Below are 11,072 nucleotides of genomic sequence, written 5' to 3'. Positions count from 1 at the left end.
CCACTAGGTCATCTCCTCCCTCTAATCCCTAGCCATCAGGAATATAATTCTTCTCTATGGGAACACAACTACTACCAGAAAGATTGTATCTTTTTCACTTTTGTGTTTTTAAATTGTGGACTGAAATGGGAAAAGAACTGTTATAAAATTAGGGATTGCAAAGTTTGCTGCATGGCTTGAAACCAAGTGACTTGAAATTCATTGTGAACATTGTTTGCAAATATATGAGTTACAATAGACAATAGGTGCAGGAGTAGGCCATTCGGCCCTTCGAGCCAGCACCACCAATCATTATGATCATGGCTGATCATCCACAATCAGTACCCTGTTACAAGCTGGAGCTGAAGGGAAAACAGAGCTTTTGTCTGCAACAAATAGCATAATGGTTTGTGGACACAATGACCAGTTTCCAATGACAAAGTTCTTCTGCTTGCCAAAAATTGTATGATTGTATGAATTGTACAATCCTTAAGAGCATGAATACAAAGCAAATTCACCAGGAGTATTCTTGTCATTCATGGGAATACAATCACTATTCATTGAGAATATGGAGTCATAGAGACATAATGCACAGCAACAGCCCCTTTAGTCCAAATTGTCAGCACCATCCAGAAATCCAAATCTGACCTAGGCCCATTTTGTTTAATTAATTAACGAGATGAGGGTGTTGCTGACCAGGCAGGATTTATTGCCCATCCATAATTGCCCAGGGGGCAGTTGAGAGTCAACCACATTTTTGTGGGTCTGGAGTCACATGTAGGCCAAACCAGGTAATTTGGCAGTTTCCTTCCTTGGAGGACATTTCTGAACCAAATGTGTTTTTCTCATGGATTCATGGTCATCATTAGATTCTTAATTCCAGATATGTTATTGAATTCAAATTCCACCATCTGCCATTCCAGTATTCAAACCTCGGCCCCCAGAATATCATCTGGGTCTCTGGATTTATAGTCCAGTGACAATACCACTAGGCCATTGCCTCACCATTGCTTAATTTGCCAGCATTTGGCCCATATCCCTCTAAATTCAGCGATAGTGAGAATGGAGAAAAGGCTGAGTATGGTACAGTGGCTAAGGGGAGCAGTCAATTTGCCAAGGTAGACAAAAGCTTGGCAGAGAATGAAGTAAGATGATAAATTAACCTGCACTTACTTCAATGCAAGAGGCTTGACAGGTAAGGCAGATGACCTCAGGACATAGTTAGGAAAATGAGACCGGGGTATCATAGCTATTATGGAAATGTGTCTTGGGGCTGGACAGGACTGGCAGCTTAAAGACCCAGGGTATAGATGCTATAGGAAAGACAAAAAGGGTGACAAGAGAGGATCAGATGTGATGTTTTTGGTGAGGGATAACACTACCACTGTACTTTTGGAGGATGTTTCTGTGATATCATCTTGTAAAGTTACATAGTTGGAACTGAGAAATATGAAAGGGATGTTCACCTTTTTGGGATTGTGTTATAGACCCCCAGTAGTCAGCTGGAAATTAAGAAGCAAATATATAAGGAGATCTCTGATGTTTGTAAGAATAATAGGGTTATAATGTTAGGAGATTTTAACTTTCCATACATAAACTGGGACTGTCTACAAGACGGTAAAGCCTTGGATAAGGGGAAATTTGTTTAAGCGCATACAAGAAAACTTGCTTATTCAGTATGTGGATATACCTACTAGAGAAGGGGCAATACTTCAACTTCTGTTGGGAAATAAGGCAGGGCATGTGAATGAGGCATCAGTGGGGGAGATTACTTTTAAAATAGTGATGGAAAAGGATAGAACTGAGCAAAAAAGTCAAAAGTATCTAAATTGGAGTCAGGCCAATATTCATAGTATTAGAAAGGAACTTTCAAAAGTTAATGGGGGATGATATTTGCAAATAAAGTGATTGTTGAGAAATGGAAGGTGTTTAAAAATGAGATAACAAGAGTCTAGAGATACTATCCTCCTGTTAATGCAGTGGGAAGGTTGGTAGGTATAGGGATTGCTGAAAGACTAGAGAAATTGAGGCTCTTGTCAAGAAAAAGAATGAGGCATATGTCAGATATTGACAGATGGGATTGAGTGAATACCTAGAGGAGTATGAGGATAGTACAACTATATTTAAGAGGGGAATCAAGAGGGCAAAAAGAGGGCATGAAATAGCTTCGACAAATAGAGTTAAGCAGTACTGAAAAGAGTTTGTAAGTACATTATCGGCAAACAATTAAATAGGGAGAGAATGGGGCCCCTTAAAGGTCAATATGGCTGTCTATGTGTTGAACGACAGGAGATGGCTGAAATGCTAAACATGCTCCACATTATTTACTGTGGAGAAGTATATGGCGTGTAGGGAGCTTGGAGAAGTAAATACTGATAAAAAACTTCACATTACCGAAGAGGAGTTGCTGAAGGTCTTAAAATGCATAAAGGTAGTTAAATCCCCAGGATTTGATCAGATGTTTCCCAGTATTCTGTGGGAAGCCAGAGAAGAGAATCCTGGGCCCTTTGCTGAGATATTTGCATCATCAACAGCAATGCATGAGGTGCCAGAAGACTGAAGATTGGTTAATACGGACCATTGTTAAAGAAACAGTGTAAACAAAAGTCAGGAAATTTTAGACCAGTAAGCCTTACATCAGTGATGGGTAAGTTATTGGAGTGGATTCAGAGAGGCAAGATTTACACGTATTTGGAAAAGCAAGGACTGATTAGGGATCGTCAACATGGCCTTGTGCGTGGGAAATTATGTCTCACTGACTTGATTGAGTTTTGTGAAGAAGTGACAAAAAAGATTGATGAAGGCAGAGCAGTAGATGTTGTTGAATATGGATTTCAACAAATTATTTGACAAAGTTCATCATGGTAGACTGGTTAACAAGGTTAGATCAATGGTTCCAGCGGTAGCTAGCCAATTGGATACAAAATTGGCTTAAAGGTAGAAGACAGCAGGTGGTGGTAGAGGGTTGCTTTTTTGACTGGAGGACTGTGACCAGTGGTGTGCTGTAAGTATTGGTGGTGGACCCACTGATTTTTATCATTTAAATATATGATTTAGATTGGAATGTAGGAGGCATGGTTATTAAGTTTTCAGTTGACACCAAAATAGGTGGTGCAGTGGACATTGAAGATGGCTACCTCAGAGTACAATGGAACCTTGATCAGATGAGACAATGGGCCAAGGGATTGCAAATATCCTGTAATTTGGAGAAAAGTGAGATGTTGTGTTTTGGTAAGGCAAATCAGGGCAGGACTTATACAGTTAATGGTAGGGTTCTGAGGAGTGATGCCAAACAAATAGGCCAAGAGAGAATGTGCTTAGTTCATTGAAACTGATGTCAAAGTAGACAAGGTGCTGAAGAAAGCATTTTGTACGCTTGCCTTTATTGGTCAGTTCATAGAATATAGGAGTTGAGATGTTGCAGTTGTACAGGACATTTTAGAATATTGCAGACAATTCTGATCTCCCTTCTATTGGAAGAATTTTGTTAAATGTGAGAGGATGCAGAAGAGATTTACAAGGATGTTCTGTCCATGAGGGAACCAATCTCACCAAGAATTCACCAACCATCATTGGAATACAGTAGCTATATTCCAGGAATACAATTCCTATCTAAGTGAAATACAATGCCAATTCACCATGAATACAATTACTATCCAAGGTGTTTGCTATTCTGTTCATCTTCAGTGGAAATACTTCTCTGATTTGGCTATTAGTCTTCCTGAGAAGTTAAATAAATGCCCCCAGTATTTTGTTATCAAGCTGTCATCTTTGTCAGCCACGAATCTAATGTGCCTTCAGCGGTACAAATCCCATGTGTGACAATTATTTGCAGAAATAAAGCCTTTCACCATCATTATAATCACAAAGGCATTCTACTGCTTATTCAGACATCTTGCTTTTTAAGTTCAGAAAACACAAACTGATGCTAGACAACAAGTTCTGAGCTGTGACTAGATATTTGGAATGCAGCAATAATTGCTGCTGGATTGTGCCATGTGGTAACACAGAATTGGTAACAAGATTTTGAGTGGTATTGGAATGGCACTAATGAGAATTGGGAGGGTTCTTCAAACTGAATATCCTGCACCTGGAAACAATAATGTTTGTTGGATAAAATACTTTTCTTTAAAGGATTTAAAATGTCTTTCCCTCGTTCCCTCATAAATGGCATTGCATTGAATTTATTACAATAATTCTGCTCTGGAAGCATCAACGTATTGTAGCCAATAGCGTAGTTCTATTTGTTTTTATTTTAGAAATGTTTACCTTGTGAATGATTTAGAAGTAGATTTTTTTGCCGGTAATGTTCTGAGGAAGGTGCTTCGTGAAATAAAATTAAACACAAATTTCTATTAGAAAATATTTCATATGTTAATATGAATATGTTTTGAAGTAAATGCACAAGATGGGGCAGGGACCACTTTGTTTGCTCTTTTTCATGGCTGATTAAATAAATCCAGAAAGATTTACTCAAAGAAAGCACAGAATGAGAAAGACTGGAAAAACAAATTTTACAAATGACAAAAAGCTTGTAAGTAAAAATTACAATAACAAACAAAATGAGTGCTTAGGGCACATGGACATCTTGATGTTGAGGACTCTTGCACTTGTAAGTAATTCTTCTAGATTGAAGTTTCAAGGAGGAATGTGCAAATCACTTTGACTGGTAACAAAGAAAAGTGTGAAAAATGCTTACATTCGATGGGAAAAAATATCAGTAAATTGCATCTTTTTATGTTAACACCATCACAGTATGGTTCTTTTATATCATGCCACTAAAAGAAAATAGAAAAGCTGTCTAATCCAGCTCACTGCAATAGAATGGAATATTTTATAAGACAACAAGTAATGCAGTAATAATGCACAAACATAGGCCACAAAATAAATCAGTTTTATAATATCTAAAATGTATTTGGAGAGGCAAGGACTGATTAAGGATAGTCAGCATGACTTTGTGCGAGGGAAATCATGTCTCACAAACTTGATAAGAGTTTTTTGAGAAGTAACCAAAAAGATTAATGAGGGCAGAGTGGTAGACATTATTTACATGGACTTTGGTAAAGCTTTTGATGAGGCTCTGCATGGTAGAATTAGTAAATTTAGTAAACTTAGGACTCAAGGTGAGGTTGCCAATTGGACACAAAATTGGCTTGATGGTAGGAGATAGAGGGTGGTAATGGAGGGATGTTTTTTGGATTGGAAGCCTGTAACCAGCATTGTTCCACAGGGATTGCCATTGGGTCCACTTTTGTTTGTCATTTATTTAAAAAAACTTGGATGAGAATTCAGGAGGTATGGTCAGTAAGTTTGCAAAGGAAACTAGAATTGGTGGTTGAATGGGCAGTGGATAAGGTTATTTAAGAGTACAAAAAGGCCTTGATCAATTAGGACAGAGTTTAAGGAGTGGCAGATGGAGTTTAATTTTGATAAATGCGAGGTATTGTATTTTGGCAAAACAAATAGAACAGGACTTGTACAATTAATGGTAGGACATTGGATAGTGTTTTTGAACAGAGAGACTTAGTGGTTCAGGGACATAGTTCTTTCAAATTTGCATCACATGTAAGCAGAGCACTTAAGGAGGATTTAACATGCTTGCCTTTATTGCTCACACCTTTGAGTATAGGAGTTGGGATGTCATGTTGACAATGTAGAAGAAATTGGTGAGGCCTCTTCTGGAGTACTGTGTGTAATTCTGGTCATCCTGTTACAGGAAAGATATTATTAAAATGGATAGAGTTCAAAAAAGATTTACCAGGACTTTGCTGGGAATGGAGGGTTTGAGTTATAAAAATAGACTGGGATGTTTTTCACTGGAGCATTGGAGATTGAGGGATAATCTTACAGAGGGTTATAAAATCATGAGATGCATAGATCAACAACATTATAAAGATCTTTTCTTTAAGATGGTAGAGTTCAAAATAAGGGGACATATTTTTAAAGTGAGGGGGAGAATGATTTAAAAAGGATATCAGGGGCAACTTTTTTACACAGATGTGTAAAAGTGTGTGGAATGAACTACCAGACAAAGTGATGGATGCAGGCACAGTTCCATCATTTAAAAGACATTTGGATAGTTCATGAATAGGAAAGGTTTAGAAGGATACGGGGCAAACACAGGCAAGTGGGACTAGCTTGGTTTGGGAGCATGGCCGGTGTGGACTGATTAAACAGAGGGGTCTATTTCCATGCTGTATGACTCTGTCTAATTAATTTGGATACATCATTCTAAACCATGAAACAAAATGCAATTCTCAGACTTTTATTTGTTGTTTTTAAACATCTAATTGTCCTGGCCATGTATGCTTTTAGTAAGCATCACTGCTAGCTGACAAAGTGGAATTTGGAAATGGAAGTCTTGTCCTTCAATCTTAAATACGTAATTTTATCAGGCAAAACAAGGCAGGAGCTGCATCGTCCAGTCACAGAGTAAAATTCAAAACCATTTGATAAGGTTGGATTGCTTCTTTATCTTAAAACCTTGATATGTATTATGTTGTATTGTGACCATCTGAACTGCACAGATTAGAATGTTTCCTAACTGCTATCAGCTACATAATTTTTGCCTGCAGCAAAATCCTAAACAGGCATAATAAACCAGACGAAAAGTCTACGCTGATGAAATTGAAGCTATAATTTCCAGATGCCTGACATTTATGGCTTGATACTATTAGAACTCAAGTGCCTATTTGTTTTGCACACAGCTTTTATCCTGCTTCAAACATTTATAATGAAAATGAAAGCATTTCACCAGGTACAGCAGATGTCCTACATGAAATAGAAGACCAAAATAATCAATGTAACACTAAAATCATTCTAGCAAATAAAGTAACATTAAAGATTCATGACAACATGTCCACGAAGCATACCTATATTCTGTAGACAAATGTTATTCAGTTACTAAGCAGCTACTTCTAATTAACTTCAATTAATTATTATTCATGAACATTTCTTCATAGATTATTTTAAATAAAAATATTAACTTGACAAAAGTTTTTTGTTTAGTAATTTCTGGTAACAGTCTTGGAAGTTGAGTACAAACTGGAGAATTTGTATTCCAAATGCAACTTTAATTGTAATGAAACCTTTTCCGTTGATGATTGTATTATGCTTTGCAACTATCAATGACTTTGAACAATTTTGGCAGAGATCTTGTGTTCCTTAACATGAGCATGAGATATTGGGAACCAAGATATTAAAAAATATCAAATATGATGTTGGTGGATAATTCAAGAAGGTTTAAAGTTAAATTTAGATGGTAACTTCAGTAATATTTGCAGGATTCATTTAGCCCAGCCTATATCAGTCTGCAATAAGTGATTAACTTCTGACCTAGCATTTCCAACATATCCGTTTAATAAATAACGTAAGTAATACTGTACACACTGGATTTACTACTTCAACCATGTCAACACAGAAGGAATATGATAAACTTTGATTGCACTCAATACGATTTTGCTTTCCTGTGATAACAGTGAACATTACATGGCACATTTGGCTTGCTGGAGGTGGTGTGGTCTTGGTAAGCTTACATCCTATTTATGACTTTATTTACAGAAAAAAAACCAGAACAAATTTCAATGCTATATTTCAACACATTTCACAAAGGAATGAGTCTGTCAATGGTTTTTGCACGTGCTGACAACCAGCCAAATCTCATTTGGCAAATGTTGAAAATAGGCAACAAATCTTCAAATATGGCGTAACTAATATTTTAAGGCCATGTTGTACAAAACTGAGATGACTCTGCAAGTCTGTGGACAGAGATCAGATTTAACGTTCTGACTCTTCGTCAGAGCAAAACTCTGAATTTACCTTCCTTTCAGATCAAAGATACCAACAATTCGTCCTCTTCACCAATGACCTTAGCATAACGTTGTGAAACTCTTCCAAATGAGAACACTGATTCCACTTTCCTTAGCGAACGCTGCAAGTAGCCCCACAACTTGAAGCAACTGAAATAAATAATATAACTTCCACCAAAATGTGCAGTGCTGAGAATAAAAATCCAGGTTTTCTACTTGTCAACTAAAATATTATTCTGAGGAAGTTTTGAAAAAATATTTTTTCATCTGTAAGTTAATTGACATTGAGTTGTAGAACATAGAAAATTGAATAATACAGCACAGAAAAAGGCCCTTTGGCTAACCGTGTCTATGCTGATCATGATGCCAATCTAAACCAATCCCATTTGCCTGCACATTGTTTGTATTCTCTCTATTCTCTACCTGTTCATGTGTCTGTGTAAATACCTCTTACACTTTGTTAATATAACTGCTTCCACCACCTCCCTTGGCAGTGTATACTAGACACCTACCACTCTCTGTGTAAAACAATTTCCCTTCACATCTCGCTTCTCATTTCCTCAATTTTCCCTTCTCATCGTAAACCTATGTGGCCTAGTGCTAACATTTCTGCCATGGGAAAAAGACTGATTATCCACACTATCCATGCCTCTCAGAATTTTATATATTCCTAACAGACTGGGTCTCAGTCTCTGACATTGGCTTATGTTCCCCCAAATCTTTCCTAACCATATACCTACCCAAATATCAATTAAATATTACATCTGTACCTGTATCTATTACTTCCTCCGGCAGTTCATTCTGCACATGAACCACTCTTAGTGCCAAAATGTTGCACCTCAGATCCCTTAAAAATATTTCTCCTACTTGAACTCAACCACCCTAGGCAAAAGGTCATTGCTTTTCACCTTATCTATGCCTTCATGATTTTATTGGCTTCTACAAGGTCACCCCTCAGCCTCCTATTCTCCAGTGAAATAAGTGTCAGCCTATCCAGCCTCTCCTTTTAACTCAAAATTCCAGCCCCAGTAACATCCCTGTAAATCTTTTTTGAACCCTCTCCAATTTAATAATCCAGCAACCCAGGTAATGTTCTGAGGATCGAGGTTGGAATCCTGCCACAGTAAATGGTAGAATTTGAATTCAATAAAAATCTGGAATTAAGAGTCTAATGATGACCATGAATCCATTGTCAATGTTCAGAAAAACCCATCTGGTTCCCTAATGTCCTTTAGGGAAGGAAATTGCCATCCTTATGGGGTCTAGTGTTCATGTGACTCTAGATCCACAGCAATGCGGTTGACACTTACCTGCCCCCTGGGTAAATAGGGAAGGGCAATAAATGCTGGCCTGGTCAGCGATACCCACATCTTATGAATGTATTGTTTTTTTAAAAAAGGCAGTATCCCAAAAACCCTCTCAACCACCCGATCCACCTGTGCCGTTACCTGCAAAGATACCTGTATATGTGTACCAAGGTCCCACTGGGCCTCAACACCACACATAGCCGTATTCATCTTGCATTCCCTTGTTTTGTTGGTCCACTCAAAGTACATCACATTTTTCTTAAAAAAAGTCTTGATTATTTATTTATTCATTCATTCAACTTTATTATTAGTGTTTATTTTAATTCTATTGACACCCCAAATCTCCAGAGTCACTGATCTAGAAGTTGGGAATTATAGTCAATACTTTGTCTACCTTGCCTGTAAACAGATGCTCGGGTAATAGCAAGTGCTCCCCCAAAACCATCACAGGTAAATAGATCTGTGCCCTTGCCTGATATAGAGGAGCATCCATTAAACAAAAGCAAAAGCTCTGGCCAATTTTCTCCATTGTAGTTTAAGGTCAATGCAACATTGTCCGATGTCAGGTGCAGGGTTCCACTTCTGGCATCTCAGATTGGGAAGCAGACATGAAATTTTTTGTCATGTATATATTAGTGAATGCCTTCAGATCTCCAAGAAGCCAATTAGCTATTCAGAGTTGGTCGCTCTCAAAAGAGAGAAATTCCTCTCCAGGGGTCTTGATTCCTGGGCAAGATCTGCAGCTAGCTGCTGCACTGTCTGCTGGGCTAGCAGCTTGGCAGGCAACCCCAAAAGGAGGCAGTGCCAGTCTCCTTCCAATTTTTCAGTCAGCAGGTGAGAACCCCCAAATGCTTTAGCAAGATCATGCCTGGTATGTGGCAGTTTGAATTCAAAACATATATCTTCAATCTTCATCGTTATTTTAGCAAGATAGGAATCACAAAACTGCAAACACAGCCCAAAAATGACAAAAGCAGGACAATTTCAATGAACAGTGAAGTGTTGGTTGATCATTTTTGTGCAAAATCATTCTTAGAAGATACAAAGATAAGTCAGAACAAGTCAAGACTTTTACCACATAACATTGGTTTGTCAGGATTGTTAAACAGAACATATTGAAGACATTACATGGCAAGTGTTTTATGTCTGGATAAAGCTGGTCGCACCCTGAAATCAGTCAATTATCAATCTAATGTACGCTTCAAGAAAACAATCTGTATATAAAACCATGCTCCCACGGATTTTTTTGGATCAAATCATCTGAGCAGCAAGTCTTAGAAAATCCCTTAATCCCTGCTGCACTTTTCACTGATACTCATGTTTAAACTGTTTTATTGCTAGCAGTACCTGTAGCTTATAAATCCATTACCGCTTGATTGGGTGCTTATGGATGAAGCAAAGTTGAAATTGTTGTGACCAGATAATGTTGCATTCAGCCACTTCACAACAATCCTGGTTAGCTGAAATGGTACAAATCTGAATATGAGGCTAAGACTGAACAACTGAACAAACATTAACTGCTGCAATTTAAAGTTGGTATACTTACAATCTGAAAATTATACTGTCTGTTGTAGTTAAACATGGACATCTTACAAATATTCCATGAAGAACTGAAGCACACAGTATTTTCTGATCAAACTACCTAAACAAAGACTGATCAGTTACAATTCAATAGAAACCTGAAATATCAAAAACAATTTGAACACCAAGTTCAAATGAGATTATTTTTCTTGGACTCAGTTTTCTGAGAGTTGTTGCTGCAAGATGAATCTGTGGTCACATTGTATTCCAAGAGCCACAGGACACATTTAAGGCAAAAGAATCAGAGGTGACGTAAGGATTGTTTTCATACATTGAATGTGGTGGGTATCTGGAATATACTGCATAAATGTGTGGTGGAAGCTGACTTGACTTACAAAATAGAACTGGATACTCATCTGAGGAGAATAAAGGTTATGGGATCACAGAGAAATGGTAA

The sequence above is a fragment of the Stegostoma tigrinum genome, chromosome 16 (assembly GCF_030684315.1).
Source record: "Stegostoma tigrinum isolate sSteTig4 chromosome 16, sSteTig4.hap1, whole genome shotgun sequence".
In the NCBI taxonomy this organism is placed as follows: domain Eukaryota; kingdom Metazoa; phylum Chordata; class Chondrichthyes; order Orectolobiformes; family Stegostomatidae; genus Stegostoma; species Stegostoma tigrinum.
This window is presented reverse-complemented; position numbering follows the sequence as displayed.